At 47.5% G+C, this 26308-nt stretch overlaps 1 protein-coding gene across 1 annotated transcript in view; it reads right to left on the bottom strand.

The window, feature by feature from the left end:
• Window positions 1–25385, bottom strand: part of LOC145363503 (zinc finger protein 219-like) — a 48591-nt gene extending 23206 nt beyond the window's left edge. The window contains exons 1-2 of the mRNA XM_080218699.1: window positions 25307–25385; window positions 15241–15371 (exon numbers count right to left, since the gene is read on the bottom strand). The gene's annotated coding sequence lies outside the window, so the exon portion shown is untranslated. The remainder of the gene's footprint in view (window positions 1–15240; window positions 15372–25306) is intronic.
• Window positions 25386–26308: the final 923 nt, after the last annotated feature.

The raw sequence follows: 26308 nt of genomic DNA, 5'->3' as shown, positions 1-26308 counted from the left end.
CACACCCTGTCTGCACCACCCCACCCCCACTTCACACTTCCACCATCCGCACCCGCCCCTGAGAATTCCACATCCCATGACCACTGTCTGCACTCCGCTACCTCGCTGGCTCACGTGATGGCACGGTAGCACAGTAGTTAGTACTGCTGCCTCACAGTGCCAAGGACCTGGATTCGATTCCCGGTTTGGGTCACTGTCTGTGTGGCGTCTGTGGGCTTTCCTCTGGGTGCTCCAGTTTCCTCCCACAGCCCAGAGATGTGCAGGTTAGGTGGATTGGCCATGCTAAATTGCCCCTTAGTGTCCAAAGATGTGCAGGTTAGGTGGATTGGCCATGCTAAATTGCCCCTTAGTGTCCAAAGATGTGCAGGTTAGGTGGATTGGCCATGCTAAATTGTTCCTTAGTGTCCAAAGATGTGCAGGTTAGGTGGATTGGCCATGCTAAATTGCCCCTTAGTGTCCAAAGATGTGCAGGTTAGGTGGATTGGCCATGCTAAATTGCCCCTTAGTGTCCAAAGATGTGCAGGTTAGGTGGATTGGCCATGCTAAATTGCCCCTTACTGTCCCAGGATATGTAGGTGTTAGAGATTAATGGGGTAAATAGGTGGAATTACGGGGATAGGGCAAGGGATTGGGCCTGTGGGGATATCATTGCAGGCTCAATGGGCCAAGTGGCCTCTTTCTGCATGGTGGGGGTTCTATGATTCTTTGACTCATACTCCATGCACCAGGTGGTGGATTTCATGCCCAATACCCGCGCAGACCCCGACGTTTCAGCACAATGTGCGCTGACAGGTGATCCAGAGAAGCAAAAGTTCAGGTTTTAGAGTTTATTTAATAGTATCACCAGTGGGTTTACATTGACACTGCAATGAAGTTACTCTGAAAATCTCCTAGTCGCCACACTCTGGAGAATTTAGCACGGCCAATGCACCTAACCAGCACAGCACCCGGAGGAAACCTATGCAGACAGGGAGAATGTGCAGACTCTGCAGAGTGACCCAAATTGGGAATTGATCCCAGGTCCCTGGTGCTGTGAGGCAGCAGTGCCGACCACTGTGCTACCATGCTGCCCCTGCCAACTGAAAGGGAGGAATGGAGATAGAGGGGTGGAGAAAGCAGAGTGGCAGAGGGGGAAGGAGAGAGATAGAAACTGCTGCATGTAACCTTAATACTGACGTCTCTTTCTCTTCATCCCTGACAGCCTCTCACTCTCCCGCTCTCTTCCTCTTCGTTTTTGTACCCTTCTCTCTCTCTCCCTCTGTCCCTTCTCTGAGTCCATGCATCTCTCTTATTGTCTCTCTCAAAGACCCCCTGTCTCTTTTCTGTCTGCCACTTGCTCTCTGGGTCTCTGTGTGTCTTTATTACCATCCGTCTGTCACTGTGTGTGTCTCTCTTTCTCTCTCTGTTACCAAATCTCTCACCATCTGTTCCTCTCTCTCTGTACTGCTATATCTCTGTCTCCCTCCCTCTTCTCTCTCTGTTGATCTCTTTATATCTCTCTGCCCCTTTGTGTGTCTTTTTCTACTTCTCTCATTCTGTCTTTTTCTGTTTCTTTCACACTCTGTCATTCTCTCTTTCCCTGTATCTCACTCCCGTTTTCTCTGTCATTCTCTCTCTCTCTATCCTTCCCTATTTCTCAGTCTCTCTTTCTCAGTCCCACTTTCTCTGTCATTCTCTACTTTCTCTGTATATCTCAGTCTCTTTTCCTCTGTCATTCACTCTCTATATTTCTCTGTTTCTCTCCATCTCATTTTCTCTGTCATTCTCTCTCTCTTCCGCTATTTCTCTCATCTCTCTTTCTCGGTATTGTTCAGACTCTCTTCCTCTGTCATTCACTCTCTAGATTTCTGTTTCTCTCCATCTCTTTCTGTCATTCTCTCTCTCTTTCTCTGTTTCGTTCAGTCTCTCTTTCCCTGTTTCTCTTTCTCTGTCATTCTCTTTCTGCCTCTATCTCAATGTTGCTTTTTCTGTCCTGCTCTCTCTGCCATGTTGTGTGGCTTTCTCTCTTTTTCTGTCTTCTCCTTCTCTCTTTCTGCCAGGCTCTCTTTCTCTGTCCTTCTCTCATTATCTCTGTCCCTGTCTGTCTGTTGCTCATACTGTCCCTCTCTCCCTCTCTGACCTGCTGCATGTTTCTCCTTCTGTTTCTCTCTGTCTCTCCTCTCACCCTGTCTTCTCCACCGCTCTCCATATTTATTTTCTCCCAGACTTATACCTTTGTTTCCATCCTGGTCTCTCCCCTGGGCTCTAGATTGGTACGTGGGCGACCACACATGCACACACACCCAAAGCGAGGCCGTAAAATCCCACCCGATGTAGCACATCAGCAACTCCCCCCCCCCCCCACTTTGCCCCACTGGCCAGGCAATGGCATTCTGATCAGCCTCCAACCCCCTTCTTCGCCACCATGACTGCACTTCCTCCTGCATTGCCAACAAGGGCCACCACTGCCACTGGTGCCATTGCCGATACTGCAAAGCCTCCATCCTCTGATTGGCTAGCCAACTGAGGAGGAGGGGCTATCATCCAGGAGAACAACCAATGTCGCGCCTCGCAAAAGGCGAAGAGCCTGTCGGGCAGAAAGTTTGAGTAGGAGGAGGGAGGCCATGGTATAATCAAGCCCATGCTGATTTTCAAAGTGCTCTGTTAGCACTTGTTAAGTAAGAAGTCCCACAACACCGGGTTTATTTGGTAGCAAAAGCCACTAGCTTTCAGAGCGCTGCTCCGTCAGGTGAGTGGGAGTTCTGATCACAAACAGGGCATATAAAGACACAAACTCAATTTACAAAATAATGGTTGGAATGCGAGTTTTTACAGGTAATCCAGTCCAATGTCGGCAGCTCCACATCAGCACTTCTTAAGAACCCCAAAATGGATGATGTCTGACTAACTAGCCTGTACATTCCCTATTTTCCCTCTTCCCCCTCCTTTCAGAATCACAGAATGGCTACGGAGCAGAAGGAGGCCATCCTGTCAGCACTGACTCCCTCTGAACAAGTATCATGACTCAGTGCCCTTTCCCCACCTTTTGCCCATAACTTCCCCCCCATCCCTGTTTACAGCATGGAATCAGACCCTTTGGCCAACCTGTCCATTCTGCCCTTTTTTAAACTCCTAAACTAATCCCAATTGCCCACATTTAGCCCATATCCCTCTTTACACATCTTACCATTTAACTATCTCAATGCTCTTTAAAAAACAAAATTGTACCTGCCTCTACTATTACCTCTGGCAGCTTATTCCAGACACTCACCACCCTCTTTTGTATCTCTCCCCTCTCACCTTAAACCTATAGTTTTAGACTCCCCTACTCTTGGGAAAAGATATTGACTATATAGCTGATCTGTGCCCCTCATTATTTTAAAGACCGCTATAAAATCACCTCTCAGCCTCCTATGCTCCAGAGAAAAAAGTCCCAGTCTATCCAACCTCTCCTTATAACTCAAACTGTCAAGTACCAGTAGCATCCTAGTAAGTATTTTCTGCACTCTTTCTAGTTAATAACATCCTTTCTATAATAGGGTGACCAGAAGTGCACACAGTATTCCAAGTGTGGCCTTACCAATATCTTGTACAACTTCAACAAGACGTCCCAACTCCTGTATTCAATGTTCTGACCAATGAAACCAAGCATGCTGAATGCCTTCTTCACCACTCTGTCCACCTGTGACTCCACTTTCAAGGAACTATGAACGTGATCTCTTTGTTCTGTAACTCTCCCCATCGCCCTACCATTAACTGAGTAAGTCCTGCCCTGGTTCAATCTATCAAAATGCATCACCTCGCATTTACTTAAATTAAACTCCATCTGCCATTCGTCAGCTCACTGGCCCAATTGATTAAGATCCTGTTGCAATTGGAGATAACTTTCTTCACTATACCATCAATCTTGGTGTCATCTGCAAACTTAATGTCCCCTATATTCTCATCCAAATTATTAATATAAATGACAAATAACAGTGGACCCGTCACTGATCCCTGAGGCACATCGCTGTTCCAGTTTGAAAAACAACCTTCTACAACCACCCTCTGACTTCTGTTCAGATACCTCACCCTGGATCCTGCGAGATTTTACCTTATGCAACACACGGTACCTTGTCAAAGGCCTTGCTAAAGGCCATGTAGACAACATCACCTGTACTGTCCTCATCCACACAGACAGTGACCCGAGCATCGAACTCAGGACCCCGGAGCTGTGAAGCAGCAGTGCTAACCACTGTGCTACCGTGCTGCCCATTGAGGATATGTGATATCCTCTAATCCTCTGATATTTGGGTCGATTTAACGCGGCTATTCCACCTAACCTGCACAACTTTGGACTGTGGGAGGAAACTGAAGCACTGGAGGAAACCCACGCAGACACAGGAAGAATGTGCAAACCCCACACAGACAGTCACCCGAGGCCAGAATTGAAACCAGGTCTCTGGCTCTGTGAGGCAGCAGTGCTAACCACTGTGCTACCAGTATCCATATCACTGTCTAAATGATATTTAAAAGATAAAATTGTACCTGCCTCTGGCAGTTTGTTCCAAACACTCACCACCCACTGTGTGAAAAAATTGCCTCTCTGGACCCTTTTGTATCTCAGTCTCAATTGAACCTGCCTCCACTACACTTCCAGACAGTGCATTCTACACCCCAGCCATTTGCCGGGTGAGTGTTTCCTCACATCGCAGTTCTGTTTTTGTGATTCGCTTTCAATCTGTGCCCTCTCATTCTTGATCCTTTTAGGTCATAAAACATAGGAGCAGAATTAGGCCACTCAGCCCACCGAGTCTGCTCCGCCATTCGGTCATGGCTGATTTTTTTCTCATCGCCGTTCTCCTGCCTTTTCCTCATAAAGCCCGATCCCCTTATTAATCAAGATCCTATCTATCTCTGTCTCTGTCTTAAAGACACTCAATGACCTGGCCTCCACAGCCTTCTGCAGCAAAGAGTTCCACAGATTCACCACTCTGGCTGAAGTAATTCCTCCTCATCTCTGTTTTAAAGGATCGTCCCTTTAGCTTGAGGTTGTGCCCTCTGGTTCTAGTTTTTCCTACTAGTGGAAATATCCTCTCCACGTCCACTCAATCAGGCCTTGCAGTATCCTGTAAGTTTCAATAAGATCCACCACCCTCATTCTTCTGAACTCCAACGGGTACTGACCCAGAGTCCTCAACTGTTCCTCATATGACAAACTCTTTATTCCAGGGATCATCCTTCCTTAGATATGGGGTTCAAAACTGCTCACAATACTCCAAATGGGATCTGACCAAAGCCTTATACAGCCTCAGAAGTACATCCATGCTCTTGTACTCTAGCCCTTTTGACATGAATGCTAATGTTACATTTGCCTTTCTAACTGCCGACTGAACCTGCACCTTAAGAGGATCTTGAACAAGGACTCCCAAGTCCCTTTGTGCTTCTGATTTCCTCAGCATTTTCCCATTAGAAAATAGTCTGTGCCTCCATTTCTCCTTCCAAAGCGCATAGCCTCACAATTTTCCACACTGTATTCCATCTGCCACTTCTTTGCCCACTCTCCTAACCTGTCCAAGTCCTTCTGCAGCCCCCCTGCTTCCTCAATTCTACCCGTCCCTCTACATACCTTTGTATCATCTGCAAACTTAGCAACAGTGCCTTCAGTTTCTTGTTCCAAATCATTAATGTATATTATGGAAAGTTGTGGTCCCAGCACTGACCCCTGAGGCACACCATTAGTCACTGGTTACCATTCTGAAAAAGACCCCCTTATCCCCACTCTCTGCCTCTGCCAGTCTACCAATCCTCTATCCATGCCAGGCTCTTACCCTTAACACCATGGGCATTTAACTTATTTAACAGTCTCCTAAGCGGTACCTTGTTAAGGGCCTTCTGGAAATCTAAATAAATCCTGTCCACTGGTTCTCCTTTATCTAACTTCCCTGTTGCCTCCTCAAAGAACTCTAACAGATTTGTCAGACATGAGCTCCCCTTGACAAAGCTGTGCTGACTCAGTCCTACTTTATCACGCACTTCCAAGTACTCTGCAATCTCATCTTTAATAATGGACTCTAAAATCTTGCCAATGACTGAAGTCAGGCTAACTGACCTACAATTTCCCATCTGCTGCCTCCCTTTTTAAATAGTGATGTTACATTCGCTACTCTCCAGTCCTCTGGTATCCTCCCTGTCACCACGTGGAGATGCCAGCATTGCACTGGGGTAAGCACAATAAGAAGTCTCACAACACCAGATTAAAGTCCAACAGGTTTATTTAGCAGCACGAGCTTTTGGAGTCGAGACTTGCCAGGAATCCGGGTTCGATTCCTGACTTGGGTCACTGTCCATGTGGAGTTTGCATGTTCTCCCTGTGTCTGCGTGGATTTCCTCTGGGTATTCTAACTTCTTCCCACAGTCCAAAGATGTGTGGGTTAGGTGGATTGGCCATGATAAATTCCTCTTTAGAATTTGGGGGATTAGCAGGGTAAATATGTGGGATTGCGGGGATAGGGCCAGGGTGGGATTGTTGTTGGTGCAAGATCAATGGGCCAAATGGCTTCTTCTGCACTTTAGGGATTCTATGATCCTATTCTATTCTCTGAAACAATACTTCTCACTGCATACCAATACATGTGACAGTAATAAATCAAACCAAACCAAATCAAAATCATTCTCAAACTTGGTGAGAAATTCCATGATATTATGATCACTGTTGTCTGGGTGCTCCCTACTGTGGCATCGAAAAACAATGATGTAAAGCTAGATGCAAAATTGCCTCTTTGCTGGTTGCTTTCATGACATATCATCCAAGAAACGGGCTTGAAAGCATTCCTTGAACCTGTGATTTGGACAGGCTGAATGTGTGGGTACCTGCATGGCAGATGTATTATAATGTGGATAAATGTGAGGATATCCACACTGGTAGCAATAACAGGAAGATGGATTATTACTTGAATGGGTGTAAAGTGAGGGAGGTGGATACTCAACAAGACCTTGGAGTCCTCGTGCATCAGTCGTTAAAAGTAAGCACGCAGGTACAGCATGCAATAAAGAAGATAAATGGTATGTTGGCCTTCATAGCCAGAGGATTTGAGTATAGGGATAGGGATATTTTGCTGTGATTGGTGAGGCCACTTCTGGAGTATTGTGTGCAGTTTTGGTGTCCTTATCTGAGAAAGGATGTCCTTGCTATACATCCTTCCTCAGATAAGGGCACTCAGAGAAAGAGGGAGCGCAGCGAAGGTTAATCAGGCTGACTCCTGGGATGGCAGGTCTATCACATGAGGAGAGACTAAGCTGGTTAGGATTACATTCACTGGAGTTTAGAAGAGTGAGGGTGGATCACATAGAAACTTATAAAACTCTAACAGGGTTAAACAGGGTAGATTCAGAAAGAATGCTCCTGATGGTGGAGAAGTCCAAAACTAGGGGGTCATAGTTTGAGGATAAGGGGAAAACCTTTTAGAACTGTGTTGAGGAGAAATGTCTTCACCCAGAGAGTCGTGAATGTGTGGAATTAAAGTTAAAGTTTATTTATTATTCACAAGTAGATTTACATTAGCTCTGCAATGAAGCTGCAGTGAAAATCCCCAGTCACCACACTCTGTTCCCTGTTTGGGTACACTGATGGAGAATTTAACATGTTTAATGCAGCTAACCTGCACATCTTTGGACTGTGGGAGGAAACCGGAGCACCCGAAGAAAATCCAAGCCAACACAGGGAGAACATGCAAACCCCACACAGACAGTGACTCAAGCTGGGAATCAAACCCAGGTCCCTGGCGCTATTAGCCAGCACCTTGCTGCCTCACCACTGTGCGACTGTACCGCCCCATAAGAACATAAGAAACAGGAGCAGGAGTAGGCCATCTAGCCCCTCGAGCCTGCCCCGCCATTCAATAAGATCATGGCTGATCTGTCATGTCTCAGTTCCACATTCCCGCTCTCTCCCCATAACCCTTAATCCCCTTGCCTATCAAAAACCTATCAACCCACGTCTTAAAAATATTTAGCGAGGCAGCCTCCACCACTTCAACGGGCAGAGAATTCCAGAGATTCACCACCCTTTCTCGCACAGAAAGTAGTTGAGGCCAAAATTTCAAGAAGAAATTAGATATAGCTCTTGCGGGTAAAGGGATCGAAGGATATTGGGGTGGGGGGCGGGGGGTGAGGTGGATCAGGATATTGTATTTGATGATCAGCCATGATTAAAATGAATGGCAGAGCAGGCCTGAAGGGCCGAATGGCCTCCTCTTGCTTCTAGTTTCTATGTCACCCGGACTTCCCTGCCGATTTGATTTGTCCTGTCTGCATGAGGGTTAAAGTCTCCCTCTCAGCTATCCACTTTTTAAATTTAATGGGTTAGGACAGGGGAAGCCCGTGTAAATCAGCTGGGACAACAGGGGAGATGATGTAACTCGAGACAGGAAGGATAACAGCAGCTGAGTTTTGGTCCTGCTGGAGTTTGTGGAAGGTTTACAGGATGGGACTGCAGCAAGGAGTGAATCCATACAAATGTATGGAATGGGTGCAGCAGTAAGCCATTCGGCCCTTCAAGCCTGCTCCGCCATATGATAGGATCATGGCTGATCTGTTTGTGTTCCAAGTATCACAAGGACTTTATAGCAAAGCATTTAGAAAACAGTGGCAGGATTAGACAGAGTCAGCATGGATTTATGAAGGGGAAATCAGGCTTGACAAACCTGTTGGAATTCTTTGAAGATATAGCTAGTAGAGTTGACAAGGGGGAACCAGTCGATGTGGTATATTTCGACTTTCAGAAAGCGTTTGACAAAGTCCCGCGCAAGAGATTATTGTGCAAGATTAAAGTGCATGGGATTGGAGGGAGTGTATCGAGAAGGACAGAAAACTGGTTGGTAGGGAGGAAACAAAGAGTAGGAATTAATGGGTGTTTTTCAAATTGGCAGGCAGTAACTAGTGGGGTGTCACAGGGATCGGGGCTGGGACCCCAGCTATTCACAATATATATTCATGATTTGGATGAGGGAACAAAATGTAACATCTCAAAGTTAGCAGATGATTCCAAGTTGGGTGGGAGGATGAACTGTGACGAGGATGCAGAGCTCCATCAGAATGATGTGGACAGGCTGGGTGAGTGGGCTAGTCAATGGCAGATGCAGTATAATTTGAATAAGTTTGAGGTTATTCACTTTGGAAGCAAAAACAAGAAGGCAGATTACTGCCTGATTGGCTGTGAATTGGGAGAGGGGAGTGTGCAGAGGGATCTGGGTGTCCTTGTGCACCAGTCACTGAAGTGTGCAGGTGCAGCAGGTGGTAAAGAAGGCAAATGGCCATGTCAGCCTTCGTTGTGAGAGGTTTCCAGTACAGGAGCAGGGATGTGTTGTTGCAATTATACAAGGGCCTTGGTGAGGCCACACCTAGAGTATTGTGTGCAGTTTTGGTCTCCTTTTCTGAGGAAGAATGTTCTTGATCTTGAGACAGTGCAGCAAAGGTTTACTAGGCTGATTCCAGGGATGGCAGGACTGATGTATGAAGAGAGATTGGCTAGGTTAGGATTGTTTTCACTGGAGTTCAGAAGAATGAGGGGGGATCTCATAGAACCAGGACTCTGAGGATTCAGGGTAGACCATTTGAGATGAGATGAGGAGCCATTTCTTCATCCAAAGAGTGGTGAGCCTGTGGAACTCATTACCACCGGAAGTAGTTGATGTCAAAACACTGAAGAGGCAGCTGGATATAGCACTTGGGGCAAATGGGATCAAAGGTTATGGGGAAAAAACAGGATTAGGCAATTGAATTGGATGATCAGCCATGATCGTAATGAATGGCAGCGCAGGCTTGAAGGGCCGAATGGCCTCCTCCTGCTCCTATTTTCTATGTTTCTACTCCCATCTAGTGAACACACTGGAGGGGGTGCAGAGGAGATTCACCAGGATGCTGCCTGGGATGGAACATTGAAGTTATGAAGGTTGGATAGGCTTGGGTTGTTTTCTCTGGAGCAGAGAAGACTGAGGGGCGACCTGATCAAGGTGTTCAAGATTATGAGGGGCATGGACAGGGTCGATAGGGAGCAGCTGTCCCCCTTAGTTGAAGGGTTAGTCACGAGGGGCACAAGTTAAAAGTGAGGGGCAGGAGGTTTATGGGGGATGTGAGGAAAAACAGTTTTACCCAGAGGGTGGTGATGGTCTGGAATGCTCTGCCTGGGAGGGTGGTAGAGGCGGGTTGCCTCACATTCTTTAAAAAGTACCTTGGTGAGAACTTGGCCCACGTCATAACATTCAAGGCTATGGGCCAAGTGCTGGCAAGTGAGGTCAGGGCCTTTCATGTAGCGGTGCAGACTCAATGGGCCGAAGGGCCTCTTCTGTCCTGTAGGATTCTGTGATCCCCTGCGCTTCTCACACCAATAACCTTTGCTTCCCTTCACCCAACAAGAACCTATCTATCTCCGCCTTAAAAATATTTAGTGCCCCTCTGTCCTCACCACCTTCTGAGGCAGGGACTCCCTGTTGAATACTTAAAAGAGTTGCATGATTGCTTTAAGAGCTGATCACAAGATTTGACAACCCATAAGACCATACGATATAGGAGCAGAATTAGGCCATTCGACCCATTGAGTCTGCTCTGCCATTCGATCACGGCTGATATGTTTCTCAACTCCATTCTCCCGACTTTCCCCCCATAACCTTTGATCCCCTCACCAATCAAGAACCTATCCCTGTCTTAAATACACTGAATGACCTGGCCTTCTCTGTGGCAATGAGTTCTACAGATTCACCACCCTCCGGCTGAAGAAATTCCTCCTCATTTCGGTTCTCAAGGTTCCTTTACTCTGAGGCTGTGCCCTCGGATCCCACTCTCTCCGACTAATGGAAACATCTTCTCCACATCCACTCTATCCAGGCTTTTCAGTATTCTGTAAGTTTCAATGAGATGCCCCCTCCCTCACCGCAGCACAGTGGCACAGTGGTTAGCACTGCTGCTTCACAGCGCCAGGGACCTGGGTTTGATTCCCAGCTTGGGTCACTGTTTGTGTAGAGTTTGCACATTCTCCCCATGTCTGCATGGGTTTCCTCCAGTGCTCTGGTTTCCTCCCACAGTTGGAAAGACGCACTGGTTAGGTGTGTTGGCCATGCTAAATTCTCTCACAGTGTATCTAAACAGGCGCCGGAGTGTGCTGACCATGGGATTTTCATAATAACTTTATTGCAGTTTTAATGTAAGCCTACTTGTGATACTAATAATGAAACTTTAACTTTTTCTAAACTCCGTCGACCACAGACACAGAGTCCTCGGACACTCCTTGTGCATCACGCTTTTCATTCCTGGGATCATTCTTTCCCTTTCCAAGGCCAGCACATCCCTCCTTAAATACGTGTCCCACAATTGCTCACAATAATCCAAACATGGTCCGACCAGAGCCTTACAAAAGCCTCAGCAGTACATCCCTGCTCTTGTTCCTAACATTGTTAGAACATTACAGTCCCAAAGTTGCACAACCTTCTGAGAGAGAAACATTCTCCTCATCCCTGTCCTAAAATCATGAATCAATTCCAGCCTCCCAGACGTCTGGACCCATTACAGTTTACCTTCTGCTGCAACAGGTCCACAGAAGACGCCATCTCTCTGACTCTGCACTCAACCTTGGGACATCTAGATAACAAGTCAGACTCCTATTTATTGCCTACAGCTCAGTCTTCCACACCATTATTCCCACAAACCTCATCTCCAAACTCCACGGTCTGGGCCTTGGCACCTCCCTCTGTGACTGGATCCTGAACTTCCTAACTCACAGGCAACAATCAGTAAGGATAGGCAACAACACCTCCTCCACGATCATCCTCAACACTCGTGTCCCACAAGGCTGTGTTTTCAGCCCCCTAATATAGGTGTATACTATAGGTGTACTCCTTATACACCTATGACTGTGTGGCCAAATTCCCCTCCAATTCGATTTTGAAGTTTGCTGATGACACCACCACTGTGGTCAGATATCAAACAATGAGACAAAGTACTGAGATAGAGAATCTGGTGAACTGGTGCAACGATAATAATCTCTCTCTCAACGTCAACAAAAAGAATATAGACATCGACTTCAGGAAGTGTAGCAGAGCACACGCCCCTGTCTACATCAACGGGGACAAAGTAGAAATGGTCGAAGTTTCAAGTTTCTAGGTGTCCAGATCAGCAACAATCTGTCCTGGTCCCTCCATGCCAATGCTACAGTTAAGAAAGACCAGCAACGCCTCTATTTTCTCAGGAGATGAAGGAAATTTGGCATGTCCGTTACACCTCTCATCAACTTCTACAGATGTACCATAGAAAGCATTCCTTCTTGTTGGATCACAGCTTGGTATGGTTCCTGTTTCGTCCAAGACTGCAAGAAACTATAAAGGGTTGTGAACGAAGCCCAGTCCATCACTCAAACGAGCCTCCTATCCATTGACTCTGTCTATACTTCCCACCACCTTAGAAAAGCAGGCAGTATAATTAAAGACCCCCATTCACGCCGGACATTCTCTCTTCCACCTTCTTCCATTGGGAAAAAGGTACAAAAGTCGGAGGTCACGTACCAACCAACTTCTTCCCTGCTGGCATCAGACTTTTGAATGGACCTACCATGCACTAAGTTGATCTTTCTCTATAATCGAGCTACAAAGGGACACTACATTCTGCACTCTCTCCTTTCCTTCTCTATGAACAGTATGCTTTATCCATATAACATGCAAGGAACAATACTTTTCACTGTATTCTAATACACGTGAATATAATTAATCAAATCAAATCAAAATCAAACTTTTCCTCATTAGGCACCCTGCTCACTTGGGGGATCAATCTAGTTAAATCTCCTCTGATCCACCTCCATCGCACTTACACCTTTACTTAAAGAAGGACCCGAAATCTGCCCACACTATTTGAAATGTGGTGTCCCCAATGTCCTGTATAACTGAAACACGATGTGGAGATGCTGGCGTTAGACTGGGGTAAACACACAGTAAGAAGTCTGACAATACCAGGTTTAAGTCCAACCAATTTATATGATAGTAAACGAGTGTCAAATAAATCGGTTGGACTTAAACCTGGTGTTGTCAGACTTCGAACTGAAACACAACACCCTTACACAGTGATTAGCACTGCTGCTTCACTGCTCCAGGGATCTGGGTTCAATTCCTGGCTTGGATCACTATCTGTACAGAGTCTGCACGTTCTCCCTGTGTCTGCATGGGTTTCCAACGGGTGATCCAGTTTCCTCCCACAGTCCAAAGATGTGCGGGTTAGGTGGATTGGCCAGGCATGGTAAATTGCCCCTTAGTGTCTGAAGATGTACAGGTGAAGTGAATTGGCCATGCTAAATTGCCAATTAGTGTCCAAAGATGTACAGGTTAGTTGGATTGGCTACGCTAAATTGCCCCTTCGTGCCAAAGATGTGTAGGTTAAGTGGATTGGCCATGCTAAATTGTCCCTTAGTGTTCAAAGATGTAGGTTAGGTGAACCGGCCATGCTAAATAAGTGGGGTTACAGATATAGGACTGGAGGGGGGGGTTCTGGATCAGTGACAGAGTGTTTTTGCAGACTCGATAGGCCGAATGGCCTCTTCTGCACTCTCAGGATTCCATGATTCTACTTTTCTATCCAACACTTCTTGTTAATAAAGGATAGTTCTATTAATCTTTTTAATCACTTTCTGTACCTTTGCACTAACTTCCTACGACACATGCACTAGAACACCCAGATCCCTCTGCGCCTCAGGGTTCTGCAGCTACTCTCGGGCTGGTACTTTTTTTGGCCTGTTCTCAGATCGGTATTAGGCTTCTTCCTCCTGCTTCCAGCTCAGTATTGGATTTCTTTTGGGGCGTTGAGTTTAAAAATTGGCAAGTCATGTTGCAGATTTATAAAACATTAGTTAGGCTGCCACACTACCAGAGGCTTTGGGTACGGTACAGAAAAGTTTATTTTTTTACACAGAGGGTGGTGGGTGCCTGGAACTTACTGCCAGGGGAGGTAGTGGAAGCGGATATGATAGTAACTTTTCAAGATACGTCTTGGCAAGAACATGAATACGTTGGGAATAGGGGGATATGGACCCTGGAAGGGTAGGGGGTTTTAGTTCAGATGGACAGCACGGTCGATGCAAGCTTGGAGAGCCAAAGGGCCTGTTTCCGTGCTGTAACTTTCTTTGTTCACATGAATATGCAAGGAATAGAGGGATAGGGAGCAAGGGCAGGCAGAAGGGATCAGTTTAATTTTGCATCATGTTTGGCACAACATGGTGGGCCGAAGGGCCTGTCCTTGTGTTGTACTGTTCTACGTCCAATGGCTGAAGTTGCGGGGGGGAGGTGTGTGTGTGTGTGTGCACGGTGGGGAGGGGGCGAACAAATACTGCAGTGAAGTCTCCAGGACTGCATTTGATTGCAGTTGTCAAACTCGAGTTTCAATCAGGAATTTGAGAAAAAGACAGAAACGGGGAATAAATCTATCCCCCCCCACCACCGACTCTCTCTGAAGGAACAACCAACGATGGGGCCTATCAATGCAGCAGGGGATTGCAGAGCTTGAAGAGTTAACGCACTGTGCTCGATGACGGTGGGGGGGGGGGGGGGGCGGGGGTGCAGAGTTTAGCCGGCCCCCCTCACGTTGAGGAAGTTGGAGAGGGGGGGAAGGGATGGAGAGAATGGGGAAGGGGGTGGTACTGCACTTCCAGGAATTCTGCCCTCCTTGATGCCTAAACCTGTCCCCCTGCCCCATCTCCAGCCTCCCCTCCAGCCCACCCTCGGTTATGCGGACGCGTTAGGCTGGCATTTTCTCCCTCCCCCCGCCGGCTCCTTGGCACAGTTTCAGCTGGCTGGCTGCCCGGGCACACCAGCTCGGCTCATTAGCATTCCCCTTGCCGTTCTTGTCAGTCAGTGGACCAGCTGTACCCTCGGAGCTGGCACAGTTTTTGGCACAGATGGCCGAGGTGGCGGGGGAGGGGGCGGGGGGGATGTGTATTGGTTGGGGGGGAGGTGTGGGACAGTGGGGTGGAGGTGGGAGCGGGGCTAAGGGACAGAAAGAGAAAGGGGAGAGAGAGGGAGACAGACGGAAAGAGAGATTGCAGCGAGGGGCACTGATGGAAGCTTGTATTTTTTAGACAAAGATTTTGGCCTGAGTGTAAGCAAAAGGCGATGGGTGCTGAAGTGGTGGAGAAGTGGGGGGGCAGCATAAAGACACTGTCGGGCAGTGCGCTCCGCTGAGGTTGGATGCCACCCCCCCTGCCACCCCTCCCCCCGCCGCATCCGTCCCAGGCAGCAGTCGATAACCCACCTTAACCCAGACGCAAGCGACAGCAAGAGGATGATGACTGGGATCGCTCACTCTCTCTCCTTCCCTCTGTCTTCTCTGCGTCAGCCACATCTAGACACAGTCTGGTCCACAAGGCACAGTGGAGTGATTTGCTGTGGATGAGTGAGTGAGTGAGTGAGTGACGCCTGCGTCTCACACTGCGACTGCCCCCAATCCAATACCAGCCCCTTGCACACCACCCCCCACACCCACCACCACCCGCCAAAAGCGCCCCCCCCCCCCCGCCCCCCCGATCCCCCCCACAACAATGAAGACGGAACAAATATCCCAGGACTCCTTGTCCTCCCTCCTGGATTCGATACCATGCTATGTCCCTGAAGCTTCATTTGACAGCCCGAACCCCTCGATTAGATTCCAGTCTGTAACTCACTCCCGGGTATCTGTTATTCTATACATAAACCACCCTGAACCCCTCGATTAGATTGCAGTCTGTAACTCACTCACGGGTATCTGTTATTCTATATATAAACCACCCCGAACCCCTCGATTAGATTCCAGTCTGTAACTCACTCCCGGGTATCTGTTATTCTATATATGAACCATCTGAACCCCTCGATTAGATTCCAGTCTGTAACTCACTCCCGGGTATCTGTTATTCTATATATAAACCACCCTGAACCCCTCGATTAGATTCCAGTCTGTAACTCATTCCGGATATCTGTTATTCTATATATAAACCACCTTGAACTCCTCGATTAGATTCCAGTCTGTAACTCACTCCCGGGTATCTGTTATTCTATATATAAACCACCCTGAACCCCTCGATTAGATTCCAGTCTGTAACTCATTCCGGATATCTGTTATTCTATATATAAACCACCTTGAGCTCCTCGATTAGATTCCAGTCTGTAACTCACTCCCGGGTATCTGTTATTCTATATATAAACCACCCTGAACTCCTCGATTAGATTCCAGTCTGTAACTCACTCCCGGGTATCTGTTATTCTACATATAAACCACCCTGAACTCCTCGATTAGATTCCAGTCTGTAACTCACTCCCGGGTATCTGTTATTCTATATATAAACCACCCCGAACCCCTCGATTAGATTCCAGTCTGTAACTCACTCCCGGGTATCTGTTATTCTGTATATAAACCACCCTGAACTCCTCAATTAGATTCCAGTCTGTAACTCACTCCCGGGTATCTGTTATTCTGTATATAGAACATAGAACATAGAACATAGAACATTACAGCGCAGAACAGGCCCTTCGGCCCACGATGTTGCGCCGACCAGTTACAAAAACAATGACCCACTAGCCTATACCAATCCCTTTTCGTCCATAAACCTATCCAGAGATCTCTTAAACGCCCCCAAACTAGACGCATTTACAACTAAGAACATAAGAACATAAGAAATAGGAGCAGGAGTAGGCCATCTGGCCCTTCGAGCCTGCCCCGCCATTCAATAAGATCATGGCTGATCTGTCGTGGCTCAGTTCCACTTTCCCGCCCTCTCCCCATAACCCTTAATCCCCTCTCTTATCAAAAACCCATCAACCCGCTTCTTAAAAATATTTAGCGAGGCAGCCTCCACCACTTCAACGGGCAGAGAATTCCAGAGATTCACCACCCTTTGAGTGAAGAAGTTCCTCCTCAACTCCGTTCTGAACCGCCCCCCCTTTATCTTGAGGCTGTGCCCCCTAGTCCTACTGTCTTTTTTGAGCGGGAAGAGTCTTTCCACCTCTATCCTATCCATCCCATTCATCATCTTATACGTCTCAATGAGATCTCCCCTCATTCTTCTAAACTCTAACGAGTACAAGCATAGTTTATTCAGCCTCTCCTCATAGCTCAACCCCCTCAACTCCGGTATCAGCCTAGTAAACCTCCTCTGCACTCCCTCCAAGGCCAAAATATCCTTGCGCAGGTGCGGCGCCCAAAACTGCACACAGTACTCCAGCTGCGGCCTCACCAATGCCCTATACAGCTGCAGCAAGACCTCCCTACTTTTATATTCAATCCCCCTCGCTATGAAGGCCAGCATCCCATTCGCCTTCCTGACCACCTGCTGCACCTGCAGGCTGGGTTTTTGCGACTCATGCACAAGGACCCCGAGGTCCCTCTGCACCGTCGCCTGCTGCAGTTTTTCGCCCCGTAAGTAATAGTCCTTCCTACCATTCTTCCTACCAAAGTGGACCACCTCACACTTGCCAACATTAAATTCCATTTGCCATTTCCTGGCCCATTCGCCCAGCCTATCTAGATCCTTCTGCAGACTCTCCACACCCTCCGCACAATTTGCCTTTCCCCCAATCTTGGTGTCATCAGCAAATTTCGACACCCTACACTCGGTTCCCTCCTCCAGATCATCTATATAAATGGTAAATAGCTGAGGCCCCAGCACCGACCCCTGGGGCACCCCACTAGTCACCAACCGCCAATCCGAATAGCACCCATTGACCCCCACTCTCTGCCTCCTATTTGACAACCAATCCTCTATCCACGCTAACACCCTACCCCCAACTCCATGTCCTCTGACCTTCTGCAGTAACCTCTTGTGAGGTACCTTATCAAACGCCTTCTGAAAATCCAGAAAGACCACATCCACCGGCTCTCCTCTATCCACCGCCCTAGACACATCCTCATAGAACTCCAGTAAATTTGTCAGACACGACTTCCCTTTAATGAAACCGTGTTGCGTCTGCCCTATCAAGCAATTCCCTTCAAGATGCCTCGCAATTTCCTCCTTAATGACGGATTCTAACATTTTACCTACCACAGACGTTAAACTGCAGCAGGCAGGGCATTCCAATCCCTCACCACCCGCTGGGTAAAGAACCTACCCCTGACATCCGTCCTGTAGCTACCCCCCCTTAATTTAAAGCCATGCCCCCTCGTGCTAGCTTTCTCCATCCGAGGAAAAAGGCTATCACTATCCACCCTATCTAAACCTCTAATCATCTTATATGTTTCAATAAGATCCCCTCTTAGCCGCCTTCTTTCCAACGAAAACAACCCTAGATCCCTCAGTCTCTCCTCATAGGACCTCCCCACCATACCAGGCAACATCCTAGTAAACCTCCTCTGCACCCTCTCCAACGCCTCCACATCCTTCTTGTAATGCGGGGACCAGAACTGCACACAGTACTCCAAGTGCGGCCGCACCAGAGTAGTGTACAGTTGCAACATTACACTGCGACTCCTAAATTCAATCCCCCTACCAATAAACGCCAAGACACCGTACGCCTTCTTGACAACCTTATCTACTTGATTCCCAACTTTCAGGGATCTATGTACACACACACCTAGATCCCTCTGTTCATCCACACTATTCAAAGTCCTCCCGTTAGCCCTATACTCGACACATCTGTTGCTCCTACCAAAGTGAATTACCTCACACTTCTCCGCATTAAATTCCATCCGCCACCCCGAACCCCTCGATTAGATTCCAGTCTGTAACTCATTCCGGATATCTGTTATTCTATATATAAACCACCCAGGCCCCTGTACACTGTCACACAATCAAACACTCCCAGGACAGGTACAGCATGGGGTTCGATACAGAGTAAAGCTCCGTCTACACTGTCCCCATCAAACACTCTCAGGCCAAGTGTAACATGAGGTTCACTATACAATAAAGCATCTTTGTCTTTGACAAAGGGTTGTCTGGACTTGAAACGTCAGCCCTCCTCTCTCTTTACAAATGCTGCCAGTCCTGCTGAGATTTTCCAATTTTTCTCTTTTGGTTTAATGCTTCCTCTACACTGTCCCCCATCAAACACTCCCAGGACAGGTACAGCACGGGGTTAGATACAGAGTAAAGCTCCCTCTACACTGTCCCCATCAAACACTCCCAGGACAGGTACAGCACGAGGTTAGATACAGAGTAAAGCTCCCTCTACACTGTCCCCATCAAACACTCCCAGGACAGGTACAGCACGGGGTTAGATACAGAGTAAAGCTCCCTCTACACTGTCCACCATCAAACACTCCCAGGACAGGTACAGCACGGGGTTAGATACAGAGTAAAGCTCCCTCTACACTGTCCCCCCATCAAACACTCCCAGGACAGATACAGCACAGGGTTAGATACAGAGTAAAGCTCCCTCTACACTGTCCCCCCATCAAACACTCCCAGGACAGGTACAGCACGGGGTTAGACACAGAGTAAAGCTCCCTCTACACTGTCCACCATCAAACACTCCCAGGACAGGTACAGCACGGGGTTAGATACAGAGTAAAGCTCCCTCTACACTGTCCCCCATCAAACACTCCCAGGACAGATACAGCACGGGGTTAGATACAGAGTAAAGCTCCCTCTACACTGTCCCCCCATCAAACACTCCCAGGACAGATACAGCACGGGGTTAGATACAGAGTAAAGCTCCCTCTACACTGTCCCCCCATCAAACACTCCCAGGACAGGTACAGCACGGGGTTAGATACAGAGTAAAGCTCCCTCTACCCTGTTCCCCCATCAAACACTCCCAGGACAGGTACAGCACGGGGTTAGATACAGAGTAAAGCTCCCTCTACACTGTCCCCCCATCAAACACTCCCAGGACAGGTACAGCACGGGGTTAGATACAGAGTAAAGCTCCCTCTACACTGTCCCCCCCATCAAACACTCCCAGGACAGGTACAGCATGGGGTTAGATACAGAGTAAAGCTCCCTCTACACTGTCCCCCCATCAAACACTCCCAGGACAGGTACAGCACAGAGTTAGATACAGAGTAAAGCTCCCTCTACACTGTTCTGCATCAAACACTCCCAGGACAGTTACAACATGGGGTTAGATACAGAGTAAAGTTCCTTCTACACTGTCCACATCAAACACTCCCACAACAGGTACAGCACGTCAATTGATACAGAGTAAGCTCCCTCTACACTGTCCCCCATCAAACACTCCCAGAACAGGTACAGCAAATGGTTTGATACAGAGTAAAGCTTTCTCTACACTGTCCCCCCATCAAACACTCCCAGGACAGGTACAGCACAGGGTTAGATACAGAGTAAAGCTCCCTCTACACTGTCCCCCATCAAACGCTCCCAGTATAGGTACTGCAAATGGTTTGATACAGAGTAAAGCTCCCTCTACACTGTCCCCCCATCAAACGCTCCCAGTATAGGTACAGCGAATGGTTTGATACAGAGTAAAGCTTCCTCTACACTGTGATGTGCATAGCCCAGAAACCTGAGGCAATTTAGCATGGCCAATCTACCTAACTGGCACATCTTTAGATACTACTAACGGGGAATTTAGCATAGCCAATCCACCAAACCTACACATCTTTGGACACTAAGGAGCAATTTAGCATGGCCAATCCACCTAACCTGTACATCTTTGAAGAGTTGGAAGAAATTGGAGCGCCCAGAGGAAACATACGCAGGCATGAGGAGAACGTGGAAATTCCACACAATCATCCGAGGCTGGAATTGAACCCGGGTCTCTAGCATTGTGAGGCAGCAATGCTAACCACTGTGCCACCACAGAATGTTATATTCTCTCTCAATATCTCTGACTTATCTCTCAATATCCCTAAGTGGGTTACAACCTCTCTCTCTAAATCTCCGACTCTGTTACTTTCTCTCTCTCAATATCCCTAATTCTGTTACAACCTCTCTCTCAATATCTCTGACTCTAAAAATTCTCTCTCTCAATGTCAATGCATTGCAGCACGGTGGCACAGTGTGATTAGCACTGCTAACTCATAGCGCCAGGGATCCGGGTTCAATTCCTGGCTTGGGTCACTGTCTGTGTGGAGTTTGCACATTCTCCCCATGTCTGCATGGGTTTCCTCCAGGTGCTCTGGTTTCCTCCCAGAGTCCAAAGATGTGCGGGTTAGGTTGATTGGCCATGATAAATTGCCCTTAGTTTCAGGGGGATTAGCAGGGTAAATATGTGGCCTTCTGCACTGTAGGGATTCTGTAATATATCTGACTTTGTTACATTCTCTGTCACAGTATCCGCCGTGTCTGCATGGGCGTTTCTTCGGGTGCTCTAGTTTCCTCCTACAGTCCGAAAGACGTGCTGGTTAGGAGCATTGGGCCATGCTAAATTCTCCCTCAGTGTACCTGAACGGGCACTGGAATGTGGTGACTAGGGGATTTTCACAGTAACTTCATTGCAAGGTTAAGGTTGGTCTACTTGTGACACTAATAAATAAATTTAAACTTCACTCGCTCTCTTATCTCTGCTTAAGTCCTCCCTCTGACTACCTGAAACATAGAACCCTACAGGGCAGAAAGAGGCCCTTCAGCCCATCGAGTCTGCATCACACACACTCCCACCCAGGCTCTACCCCCCATATCCCTACATATTATACCCACTAATCTGTCTAACCTACACATCCTAGGACACTAAGGGACAATTTTAGCATGGCCAATCAACCTAACCCGCACATCTTTGGACTGTGGGAGGAAACCGGTGCACCCGGAGGAAACCCACGTAGACATGAGGAGAATGTGCAAACTCCACACAGACAGTGACCTGAGCCGGGAATCGAACCCAGGTCCGTGGAGCTATGAAGCAGCAGTGCTAACCCACTGTGCTACCGTGCTGCCCTGAGTTTGTTACATTTTCTCTGCTCCCAAGTACTATATACATCATACAATTCACTGTTACATTTGCAATCAAGTTAAGTTTAAGTTTATTTATTATGTTAAAAGTAGGCTTACGTTAACACTGCAATGAAGTTACTGTGAAAATCCTCTAGTCGCAACCTGTTCGGATACACTGAGTGAAAATTTAGCACGGACAATGCCCCTAATCAGCATGTCTTTCAGACTGTGGGATGAAACCAGAGAACCTGGAGGAAACCCATGCAGACACAGGGAGGACATGCAAACTCCACACAGACAGTGACCCAAGTCGGGAATCGAATCTGGGTCCCTGGTGCTATGAAGTAGCAGTGTTAACTGCTGTGCCACTGTGCCGCCCCAACATCTTTGACTCAGTGCCCGCCTCGCTCCCCCTCCATCCTTCTCTCTCTCTCGCTCTCAAGATCAAAGAACAACAAAGCACAAAGGTAAATTACAGCATAGGAACAGGCCCTTTGGCCCTCCAAGCCTGCACCGACCATGCTGCCAACTTAACTAAAACACCCAGGGACCATATTCTTCTATTCCTGTCCTATTCATGTATTTGTCCAGATGCCCCTTAAAAGTCACTATCCTATCTGCTTCCACTACCTCCCCCAGCAATGAGTTCCAGGCACCCATCATCCTCTGTGTAAAAAAACTTGCCTTGTACATCTTTAAACCTTGCCACTTGCACCTTAAACCTGTGCCCCCTAGTAATTGACTCTACCATCCTGGGAAAAAGTTTCTGACTATCCATGTTTCTCATAATCTTGTAGACTTCTATCAGGTCTCCCCTCAACCTCCGTTCCAGTGAGAACAAACCAAGTTCCTCCAACCTCTCCTTGCAGCTAATACCCTCCATGCCAGGTCTTTCTCAATATGACTCCCTCACGTTGCATGTGAATATCATAGAATCATCAAACCCTACAGTGCAGAAAGAGGCCCTTCGGCTCATCAAGTCTGCACTGAACACAATCCCAACAAGCCCTACCCCTATATGCCTACATATTATACCCAGCAATCCCCTTAACCCACGCATCCCTGGATGCTAAGGGGCAATTTATTAGCACGGCCAATCAACCTAACCTGCGCATCTTTGGACTGTGGGGAGGAAACCCACGCAGACACGAGGAGAATGTGCAAGCTCCACACAGACAGTGACTCGAGCCGGGAATCCAACCCAGGGCCCTGGAGCTGTGAAGCAGCAGTGCTAACCACTGTGCTACTGTGCCGCCCTAATATGCCAATTCTTTTGTGGTATTCTTTATTTTGGATGGTCAAATTAGAACATCCTCTCTGTCAGTGTGTGGGTTGCTGTAACATTTCCCTTTTGTCCATACTCGGTTGCCTTTTCCCCTTAACTCTTATTTCTGATGAGGACCCTCCAATGCATTTGACCCTGTTGTCCTCTGCAAATCTGATCCTGCTTCCTTCTATCAGATTCAAGTTGCTTATTTATTTTATCCCTTCAACATGCTCCTGTTCCAACCTTCCCCAACATCTTTCTCCTTTGTATTATATGTTGTCTGCGTGGGTTTACTCCGGATGCTCTGGTTTCTCCCCACAGCCCAAAGACATGCTGGATAGGTGTAGTGGCAATGCCAAATTCTCCCTCAGTGAACCTAAACAGGTGCTGGAGTGTGGCCAACTAGGGGATTTTCACAATAACTTGGCATGTCAGCTACGATTCTCACCAACTTCTACAGGTGCACTTTGGAAAGCATTCTTTATGGTTGTATCAGAGCTCTGCCCAAGTTCACAAGAAACTACAAAGGGTCGTGAACATAGCCCAATCCATCACGCAAACCAGCCTCCCATCCATTGACTCTGTCTAGACTTCCCGCTGCCTCGGAAAAGCAGCCAGCACAATTAAGGATCCCCATGCACCGTCGACATTCTCTCTTCCACCTTCTTCCATTGGGAGAAAGATACAAAAGTCTGAGGCCACGTCCTAACTGACTCAAGAACAGCTTCTTCCCTGCTGCCATCAGACTTTTGAATGGACCTACCTCGCATTAAGTTGATCTTTCTCTCCATGCTAGCTAGGACTGTAACACTACATTCTGCACCCTCTCCTTTCCTACTCTATGAACGGTATGCTCTCTCCATGTAGCAATCAAGAAACAATACTTTTCACTGTATACTAATACATGTGTCAATAATAAAGCAAATAACTTCACTGCAGTGTTAACATAAGCCTCCTTGTGTCTCTAATAAATAAACTTAAAATTAAAACTGTGCCTGGCTGTCTTAATGCCTTGATCTCTTCCAACCTCTGTCAATAGCGGTGTCAAAAGTGTCCAGAGGGGCAATTATTTCACACAGAGGTGGTGAGTGTCTGGAATAAGCTGCCTGAGGTAGTAGTAGAGGCGGGCACAATTTTATCTTTTAAAAAACATTTAGATGGTTACATGGGTACGATGGGTATAGAGGGATATGGGTCAAACGCGGGCAATTGGGATAAGAACATAAGAACATAAGAAATAGGAGCAGGAGTAGGCCATCTAGCCCTTCGAGCCTGCCCCGCCATTCAATAAGATCATGGCTGATCTGTCGTGGCTCAGTTCCACTTTCCCGCCCTCTCCCCATAACCCTTAATCCCCTCTCTTATCAAGAACCCATCAACCTGCTTCTTAAAAATATTTAGCGAGGCAGCCTCCACCACTTCAACGGGCAGAGAATTCCAGAGATTCACCACCCTTTGAGTGAAGAAGTTCCTCCTCAACTCCGTTCTAAACCGCCTCCCCTTTATCTTGAGGCTGTGCCCCCTAGTCCTACTGTCTTTCTTGAGCGGGAAGAGTCTCTCCACCTCTATCCTATCCATCCCATTCAACATCTTATACGTCTCAATGAGATCTCCCCTCATTCTTCTAAACTCTAACGAGTACAAGCCTAGTTTATTCAGCCTCTCCTCATAGCTCAATCCCCTCAACTCCGGTATCAGCCTAGTAAACCTCCTCTGCACTCCCTCCAGGGCCAAAATATCCCTGAGCAGGTGCGGCGCCCAAAACTGCACACAGTACTCCAGCTGCGGCCTCACCAATGCCCTATACAGCTGCAGCAAGACCTCCCTACTTTTATATTCAATCCCCCTCGCTATGAAGGCCAGCATCCCATTCGCCTTCCTGACCACCTGCTGCACCTGCAAGCTGGGTTTTTGTGACTCATGCACAAGGACCCCGAGGTCCCTCTGCACCGTCGCCTGCTGCAGTTTTTCGCCACGTAAGTAATAGTCCTTCCTACCATTCTTCCTACCAAAGTGGACCACCTCACACTTGCCAACATTGCGTAGGGGTCTTAAAAAAAAGGGCAGCATGGACAAGTTGGGCCGAAAGGCCTGTTTCCATGCTGTAAACCTCTGTGACTCTAATATGTCAGACACTTTTTCTCTCTCTCTCCTCCCTCTTTCTGATTTTTGATTTGATTTGATTTATTATTGTAACATTTATTAGTATATAGTGAAAAGTATTGTTTCTTGCATGCTATACAGACAAAGCATACCGTTCATAGAGAAGGAGGATGCAGTGTTACAGCCATAGCTAGGGTGTAGAGAAATGCGAGGTAGGTGCATTCAAAAGTCTGATGGCAGCAGGGAAGAAGCAGTTCTTGAATTCTTTGATCTTTGTCTGTAACAGTCAATAATTAATTCCCCGCAATGCCTCCCCCTCCCACCCTTCTCAATACATTATCTGTCGCATTTTCTGTCTCGTTGTCATTCTCTCGTCGAGTCTCTCCTCCCAGCATATCCCAACTCCCCCTCCAGAGCAGCCAACCAGTGTCCATCTCCCTCCCTCCCCCCACACACACACAAAGCCTGCTACTTATCAACCTCACTTCAGCTATGTGTATAATAAGCAAATCAGCAGCCATTCTTAAAGTCAATCAGCGTGGCACTGCACTGCGATGAAGGAGGCAGGAGGGATGTGAATTGGGAAGGTGAGGTGGGTTGAGAGATGGGGGGGGGCAGTGGGGGATTGGGAAGAGACCAGAGAGTGACACCCAGGCTCAAACAGCGAAGGGGAAAGGGGATGACCTCAGTACCCAGGAGGGTAAGCTAGCCATGGCTCAGGTATTTCAAAGGGAAGTGATGTTTGATTGTTTTCTTTTCCCTTCACCCTAAATCTCTGCTTCGTGAATAACTCGGCACCATTAATATGTCCATGCCGCTGCCAGACATCGCCTGGTAAAGATAGGACAGGACATAATGCAGAATGCATCTGTGTCTCTCTGCAGTGGGAGAGCTGGGGTGGGAACGGGGCTCGCTCTATTTCATTCTGCAGCAAACTTCTGCCCAGCAAACTTTTTTTTAAAACACTCGCTAACTCACGGTGCACTTACACAGAAAACACACACACAAACAAACAAACAAACAGACACACACACCCAGGCAAACAGACACACACACACAAACAGACAAACACACATACACACAAGGACAAACAGAGACACACAAACAGACAAACATAAGCAGACAGACACACACAGACAAACAGACACACAAAC

The sequence above is a fragment of the Carcharhinus amblyrhynchos genome, unplaced genomic scaffold, assembly GCF_965287045.1.
Source record: "Carcharhinus amblyrhynchos unplaced genomic scaffold, sCarAmb.v2.hapA scaffold_39, whole genome shotgun sequence".
NCBI lineage: Eukaryota > Metazoa > Chordata > Chondrichthyes > Carcharhiniformes > Carcharhinidae > Carcharhinus > Carcharhinus amblyrhynchos.
The sequence above is the reverse complement of the archived record's forward strand: the minus strand, read 5'-3'. Positions and strand labels throughout refer to the sequence as shown.